This window comes from Hippocampus zosterae, unplaced genomic scaffold (genome assembly GCF_025434085.1).
Source record: "Hippocampus zosterae strain Florida unplaced genomic scaffold, ASM2543408v3 HiC_scaffold_217, whole genome shotgun sequence".
NCBI lineage: Eukaryota > Metazoa > Chordata > Actinopteri > Syngnathiformes > Syngnathidae > Hippocampus > Hippocampus zosterae.
Genome location: NW_026262817.1, coordinates 30,788 through 39,608, shown reverse-complemented (window position 1 = coordinate 39,608; position 8,821 = coordinate 30,788).

Below are 8,821 nucleotides of genomic sequence, written 5' to 3'. Positions count from 1 at the left end.
ATTGTGAGGTGCCCGATGGCTTTTTCAGATCAACCATTTCCGTACTGACCGCAGCGGCTTTGGTCGTCAGTCAAGCCTTGCCAGTTTTTGCCGGTCCAAAGGGCGGGCGCATCGAAGGCGGGCAAGCTCGTATATCGCAGCCAAACGCTCGCACCACTGTCATTGAGCAACAGTCCGATCGGGCCATTGCGGATTCGACAGCTTCAACCTCGATCAGAACGAAACCGTCCGTCTACGTCAACCAGGTGCCGATTCCATTCTGTGGGCAAAGGACTATCAAAACGCTCCGTCCCAGATTCATGGTCGCATCGAAGGCAATGGTCAGTTCTGGTTGAGCAACCGGCACGGCATTCTGGTCGGACCGACTGGCCAGATCGATACCGCTGGCACGCTGCTCACCCCACACTTCATGGACAACCAGCGTTTTCTGGACGGAGAGGCGGTGTTCGATCAGCCGGGTAATCCAGACGCAGCGGTGATCAACGAAGGCCGAATTACCGCTCGCGAGGCCGGGCTGGTCGGGCTGGTGGCTCCTGGGGTGAGCAATGAAGGCTGGATCACCGCGCAACTGGGCCGAGTGCAGTTAGGCGCGGCCAACCGGTTCACGCTCGACCTGCGCGGTGACGGCCTGTTCCGCTTCAGTGTCAGCGACGAAATCCTCGAACAAGTCATCGATCACCGTACTGGGCGGCCGCTCAAGCACTTGGTGGACAACAGCGGCCAGATCAGTGCGCCAGGCGGATACGTGGCCCTAACCGCCGCCGACACGCGCTTGGCGCTCGATAGCCTAATCAATCACAGCGGTTCGATCGACGCCTCCAGCTTTGGTGGCACCGAGGGCAAAGTCGTTTTCTCAGCCGCCCTGCCGAGCCAGCAACGGGCCAGGCAGGCCGCAGCGGTCGCCGAACGAAACGCATCAGTTCCCACCCCGGCGCCGCAGCCCTCGGTCACGGTGAGCGGCCGGGTTGATGTATCTGGCCGGGCCGCCAATCAACGTGGTGGCGAGATCCAAATACTGGGCGATGTCCTGGGACTGTTCGATGCCCAGCTGGACGCCTCTGGCGACGCAGGCGGCGGGTTGGTGTTCATCGGCGGTGAGTATTTGGGGGGGCAAGCTACTCCGTCCGATCTTAGCCGCTACGGCATTCGGCCGGCTGATCAGCCCCTGCCAAACGCCAGCAGGTTGGCCTTGCTGGGCGTCGATATCCAGGCCGATGCCTTAACCCGTGGACGTGGTGGTCAGGTCATCGCCTGGGCTGATGGCGCCACCCGCGTTAGCGGCTCGATTTCAGCCAAGGCGGCGTAGGTGGTGGCGACGGCGGTTTTGTCGAGACTTCTGGCGCGGAAGGGCTGGCGATTGACGCTGAGGTCGACGTGAGCGCTCCTTACGGCCAAGGCGGCACGCACTTGCTGGATCCCGGTGACGTTACCGTGGCCGCCACCGCCGCACCGGTAGATTTCAGCAATCCGTTTGACGCGGTCGCCAACACCACGCTTGGGGCCGACGATATCAGCGCAGCCCTCACCAACGGCAACAACGTCACCATTCGCACCGACGACGGGCGCATTGATGTGAACGCCAATATCACCATGGGCGGTACGCCGGGGCAGACCGGCAGCTCGGTGCTGCGGTTTGAGGCGACCGACGGTTTCACCCTGGCCGACAACATCGTCATTGAACGGACAACCACCGGCGACTTCAACGCTGACCAGCGGGCCCTGGACGTCATCATTCAAGGCAATACCGACAAGAACAAACTGGGCGACGCCCGCATAGATGGCCATATCCGCACGTTGGGTGGAAATGTCGAAGTACGGGGCTCCTCCATCATCATTGACGCAGCCGCCATCGACACCAGCGGCGGTCGCGATGGCCTGGATGGCGAAGTTTTTCTGAAGTCCGAGAACGTCGAAGATGTCCCGGCGCTCAATCAGATCAGCATCGGCCCTCAGGGCGTTTTTGCCGGAAATGGCCGAGTTCTGTTGGAGTTCGACGCCCGCACTCAGCACGATGAAGTCGTTAGCCTCGCTTCTGAGGCCATCCAGACCACTGGCGCGGTGTTCATCACGGCGGAAACGATCGCTGGCCAACAGAGCGGCCCGCACATTCGCATCGGTCCGAATTCGCCTGATCCAGTGATCAACGCCATGGCCGACCCACTGCGGCCTTTCACCATTGAACGGACACTCAACTACACGCCGTTTGAGCCGCCGGTTGGACCCGTTGACGATCCGCCTACCGAAGGTGATGGCAATCTGCTCAACTTCACCGTTAACACCGGCGACGATTTCCAGTTCACTCTGCCAGCCGACACCTTTGCCGATGACGGCGGAGTGGCCAATCTGACGCTGACCGCCACCGGTCTGCCCGCTGGGCTGAACTTCACCGACAACGGCACCGGCAGCGGCACCTTTACGGGCACCCCCACCCAGACCGGCACCTTTACCGTCACGGTGACGGCGCGTGATGCATCGAACCAGACGGTGCAGCGCACCTTCCGTATCGTGGTGGAGCAAGGCGTCACCCCGCCGCCACCGCCCACGCGCAGCGATCCGCCCACGGCCACCACTGCTGGTGTGGTGCTGACCATTGGCGCCGGTCAGACCTTCACGCTGACAACGCAACCAGGGGTATTTGGTGATGACGGTGGCGCGCAGAACCTGAACCTGTCTGTGGCCAATCTGCCCGCCGGTGTGAACCCGCCCACCATCAATGCTGACGGCAGCCTGACCTTCACAGGCGCCTTCCCCAGTGACGGCGTGTTCCGGCCTACCGTCACCGCCACCGATGGCGACAATCAGTCGGTCAGCAAGGCGGTTCGGTTCGAGGTGTCGGTCAACCCGGTTGATCCCGGCGACCCCACAGATCCGGTGGATCCAGTGGATCCAGTGGATCCACTGCCGGTTATCGATAACCCGCCGACGGCCAGTAGCCTGCCGACCTTCACCCAAACCGCTTCGGTGTTTGGTGATGTCAGCCTGGGTGTGTCGCGTGATTTCTTCAACGATGACGGCGGGCGGAATAATCTGACCCTCAGTTTGCGGGCAGGTTTCTCGCCGCCTGATGGAACGCGGGTGTCGATCTCTCGTGACGGCACGCTGGTGGTGGTGGGGACGCTCCGCCGCCCCGGCACGTTCTTCATTCCGGTGGAAGCCACTGACCAGAGCGGCCAGTCCACCACTCGCACCTTCCGGATTGTGTTCGACCCCGGCCAAACCACTCCGGTGGTCGATCAGACGGACGACGCCAATCAGACTGAAGAGACTGTGGAGGTAGAAACTCCGGCACCCGAGCCTCAGCCGACGAATGTACCGACTACCTCGCAGGCTCGCGAACTGGTTACTTCGCCCGAAATTGATGTGGTTACCCCAAGGAACAATCTTGAGACGATTGCAGAGACCAGCAACGCAGTAACTTCGGCTATCTTGGCGGGGATCCAAGCTGGAAGTGCGGGAAGCCAGGACGTCGAAAACGGCAATGCCAGTGAGGGAGCTGATACAAAATTCTGGAAAGAATTTGCCACTGCATCCAGAGAGCGGTTTCAAGGCTGTTGCAAAACCTCGACCGGGTTGGCGACGGAGACCTCAATCCCGGTTCGGCAATTCTTCGCTTGCTTGGCGATACGGGAGCAGGAGCCGCTGTAGATATCCTGAAGATTGCAGCCAAAGACATCACGGAACTAACTCAGGAGGACATAGAGGCGTTTGCTGATGCAGGCGGTACTAACTTGGCAGGGCTGTTTCTGCAGGTTGCTCCAAACTTAGCAAATGGAGTTGAGAGTACTGGTCTAGCTACAGACGCTCAGCTTGCAGACTTCAGCAGTCAAATCGTCACAGCTTACGCAAACTATAAAGAAAAATTTCCTGAGCAGGCGCTGTTTTTGGAAAAACGGGCTGGAGATGCGAAGGCTGTTGAAAATCTGCTGACGCTAACTGGTATTTCATTCATAGCAAGAAAGGCGTGCAGCGAGCCGCTCTGGGCCGCAGTCAAAAGGTAGACCTAAACTCAAGTCAATCAGCTAGTGACGTTGATAGTTCGGCACCGAATGGGAACGTTGATGTGGCCCATAAGGGGAGTTTGGATTACCCTCCACTGGCGCGGCCGAGCGAAAATGCCCGAGGAAACGTAATTCTTGGCGACCTGGATGAGTTGGGAAGGCCATCCGGGGCAACTGCTACAATTACCAAGGATATGATTGGTACAGGATCTCAAGCTGCCCCATCCATCAGACCACCGGGCTTTGAAGGCGGTGCGAGTAATCATGCAAGAGGACACCTTATCGCCAACATCCTCGGCGGCACAGGGAGTGACGCTAGGAATCTAGTCACGCTGTTTCAGCGAAGCGTAAATAATCCGACCATGCTTAGTTTTGAAAGAAAGGTTCGCGGCGCAGTCGAGGCGGGGCAGGTGGTAAACTTTAGGGTTATACCAATCTACGATGGAACTAAGGGGATTCCGAAAGGGTTAACTTTGACTGCAAGGGGTTCTGGTGGATTTGACTTAGACATATCAATACCTAATGTAAGCTCAGTGCCATGAGTTTAATCTTTGATTTATTTGGTCTGCTCCCGCCGCCCGTGCATCCAAATGAAGCTGACAACATCGATTGGGAGAGCGTTGAAAAAGCACTGAACACGGATCTTCCGGTTCAGTATAAGGAATTTGTTTCAGCCTACGGAACGGGATGTATTGGCAATTTCTTGTGGATTCTAAATCCAAATTCATCTAATTCAAGTTTAAATCTTATTGACGCCGTTCGACATGATCAAGAATCTTACCTATTTCTAAAAAGGCAGCATCCTAAGGAGTATAGGCGCCCTCGAATACCTCGGAGTGGCTCATTTTTGACTTGGGCAGTTACTGATAATGGTGATAGTTTATCATGGGAAATATGTGGCCCCCCTGATCTATGGAGAGTTGGAATATTTAACGTTTCGAACAGTGACGAAGAGGTTTATAATTTATCTTTCAATGAATTTTTAAAGGCGTTCTTGAGGCAAGAGTTGGAATCAAAAATAATACCTGTCAAATTACTCGATAAGCCTATGAAATTTACCCAGCGCTGAGTTATGTTTGATACTATTTATGCCTATTAAATCACCACTGCGCCCCAACTCTAAAATACACCTGCCAATCATCTTCCGTTACATCGCCAGAAATCGGCAACGCGGCTTCAACCTGACCATCAAACTGGCCAAACAGCTTGGCGCGTAAGCCACCGCCGACCGACCCGCCCTCGGCATTGGCGGCTGAATTCGCCTGCCAAAGTTTGCCGTAGTCGCCAAAAGCAAACACTTGCAATTCTTTGATCTCCTCGCTCACTGAGCCAGCGGCGTGAGCCAGCTCCGCCGCCCCCACCACACAGTGGTCGCCCAGCAAGGTGGAAGGATCAAAACCGCGCCCGAACCGGCCCCCGCCAAAACTGCACTCGTGCGCCGATAGCAATGGGTTTGCCGCCACTTGTCCCATGGCGTCCAGCGTCAGCGTAAAGCGATCATTCAGCGGCTGGGTGCGCCGCCAATCCACCGTCAGCTTGGTGAAGTCCACGCGCCCGTCCGCACGGGAAGCATTGGGGTTGGTGTTACCCGTACTACCCAGCCCATCGATGCCCTGAGTGACCGTCGCCGTCAGCACGTTGCGCGAGGTGTAACCAGGCCACAGGCCGTCCTGCCAGTCAGCCGTTACTCCGGCATTGAAGGATCGAATACGATCACGGGAGTTATCGGCCCCCAAAATCGTGGAGCGGGCGTTTTGCAGCTGGAAGCCAACAAAACCGTGCAGGGTGTAGTCGGTGCTTAGCACCAGTGGCTGGCGCACCTCCGCGCCCAAGGTCAGACCCTGGCTGCGAAAATCCAGCGTCTCCAGCACCTGCGTGCCGGGATCGCCGCGGTTGTAGCTGGCGTTCAGGGTTAGCCTGGTTCCTGAGGGATGCAGAATTTGGCTGTAAGCGCCGCCGATGAAGTGCAGCTCGCCCAAGTCTGTGGTGCCAGCATAGCGGAGCGACAGCGTCTCCAGCAGACCCAACTGGTTTTCCAGCTGCCCACCAAGCTGAAACTGGATCGGCCCGCTGGCTTCGGTGCCGCGATTGTCCACTGAGGCGAAGAAACTGTGATCGCTGGTTCTGGCTTCATCCTGCGTGAGGTTGAACACCAGCCCGCCGACCTGTTCGCCCGGGCCCAGGACGCCCTTGAGTTCCAATCCGGGCAGATCTCGTGCCAGACGCTGGTATTTGGCGATGGTGCTGAGGTGGATGGGGCGGTCGGCCGTCAGCCCGGCCTGATAGCTTTCGAAGAACTCGCGGTAGTGGTCCAGCTCCGGCGGCCAGCGCACGGCTTCGATGAAGCTCTCGAACACCTCGATCCGCACCCAGGTACGGTCGCCCTCCACCCGGTAGGCCGGGCGCACCACGGTGTAGTTGAGGTCGCGCTCAGCATAGAGCGCGGCGATCGCTTCGGCCACATCGCTGGCTTCCGCCGCCGTGAAGCTGTCTCGCCCGTTCAGCGGGGCGACCAGGGCCTCCATATCCGCCAGTGGCACTGCACAGTTGTCCCCGTCGGCGATACACTGGGTGTAGACCGCGACGGGTTGACTGGGGCGCACCACTTCCGCCTCCAGCACGCTGCGTTCGATCTTGATTTCATTTAACCGAATGGCCTGCTCGACCAGCGCCGGGCTCGGTTGCGGTCTCGGGTCAAACCGCTCAGCTGCACGCGCGCCATCTTCGGAGGCAGGAAAATTGGGTGGAGTCTGCGCCGCAACGGTGGTGGAAAAGGCTGTCAGGGTCAGCGTTATCGCCGCTGCGATCGGTCGGGTAGCCCTCATTTTTGCACCTGGATCTGCCGCAATTTCACGGCCGCCTGTCCTTGCAACGCGGCGAGCACGGCCAACCCTTCGCGGCCCACCCGAACCTCCGTCATACTGAGTTCTTTAACATCCATGCTCAATTCCACCCCATCTTGCCGCAAGGTTTCGGTCAAACGCAGTATTCCTTCCCCGAGCGCCTGCTGGCCTTCAGCCAGCTTCGGGCGCAAATCGAATTGAGCGGCACGCTCGACAGCGTTCACCAGCGCCTCACCCGCGATCCATGCGGCAGCGCTCGACAAAGCGTCCGCGCTGGTCTCCACCAGCTCCACCTCTGTAAGAGAGAAAGACTGAGTTTCCGCGTCAAGCCGCGGGCTGGCCCGTAGGTAGAGCGTGCCGCCAATTGCATCACGTACCGGCCACATGCCGCGCAGAGCTGAAAACTCGACTGCGATGATCAGCTTTTGATCTGCCGCCGGCGCCATGGAAATGGCTTCAATCGAAAGAGCATAGTCGGGTGATTGCTTGGGCCATTCGAGTGGGCTAGCGTCCAACTGAGTGCGGGCAATCTCATTCAGCGCCTCCCAAGAAGACACAATCGGCACTGATAACGCGAACCGATTATCTGGCGCCGCGATGAACTCCAGATTGGGTAGTGGTGAGACGGTGGGTGCTGCTGGCTCATCACCGATGACGACCCGGTTCTCCAGCTCCAGCTTCAGGTTGATCGAAACCGCGTGCTCTTGCACCAACAACTGACTGGTCGCCACCGATTTGGGTAGCAGCACCAAGTGCATCGCTAACGGACTGTCAGACAGCGCCTCCACACGATGCAGCTCGGTCCAGTTTCGTTCCGCCTCAATCCGTAAAAAATCGCCCTGAGCCAGTTCGGCGTTCAGGCGGGCGATTTCCTTTGCCAAAGCCCGGTCCAGTTCAGGCTGCACGTGGCCCCGAAATGACACATTACCTATTTTTGCGATGGTGGCTTCGGCTTTAGTGACGCGCGCACTGCCTTGTAACCCCGGTGCGACACGCCAATCCGCAGTCAACGTCGGGCTGGCGGTGATCGTGGCGTCGGCGGCTAGTCGGGCAGATTGGCTGATGGGAATTCTGGTTGGATTGAGTTTGCCCAGCAGTTTGCCGAGGCTGCCGCGAATGATCTGGACGACACCCTTCACCCGAACCTCACCGGCAATAGTCGTTGCGGCGCTCAGGGTCTGATCATTCACGCGGGTGACATTGATTGCTGAGCGTTGGGCGCTCCAGGTGAGTACGTCGTCAACAAGCGGATTGCCAACGGGATCAGGGCGACTCCCATTGATGGTGGGTGGAACGACTTGATTAAACTGGCGAGCCAGTTCGGAAATCGGCACTTCGATCGGTATCTGAATGTATGAAGTCGCACTGATATCACCGAGACTTTCAGCCTCAGCTTGAGGCTCTGTTCCCGTGACCGAGCGTTCTGCCCACGGCCAATCCCACGCCAACGCAGGCGAAGCCGATGCTAGACAAAAAACAATCGCGGCGACCACTACCTGGTGATGTGACAACGATCTTTTCATGTATTGCCTCGAGACATCATTGTTACCTTCGAAAAAACAAAGCCGATAAGAATCCAAATAAAGCGAGAGCCGCTCCCAGGCCAAGTGTAATCAAAGCTATTGGCGATCCATAACGAAACCAGTCTACACCTCGGCATTGATCTTTGGTCAACTTGATCTGATCGAGGTTGGCGCATGATCGCAGGCGAAGCTGCCGTTGACCATCATCCGATTTAGCCGCCAACACCTTAAGGTTTTCCGGGGTCGGAGCGCCAATCAGGGGCATTGCGTCGATCGCGGCGACGGGTTGGCCAGCGGCGGAGGAGTCAATAGATCGACTCCATATCCAACCCTCGTTCAACACCTTTCGCTCGAAATGCCCGATCCCGTACATCGGGGCTGCCACGAACATCAGAAGCGTCACCGCGACGTAGACTTTCACCTCCCACTTGGAACGATCAATTTTCCCGACTTCATG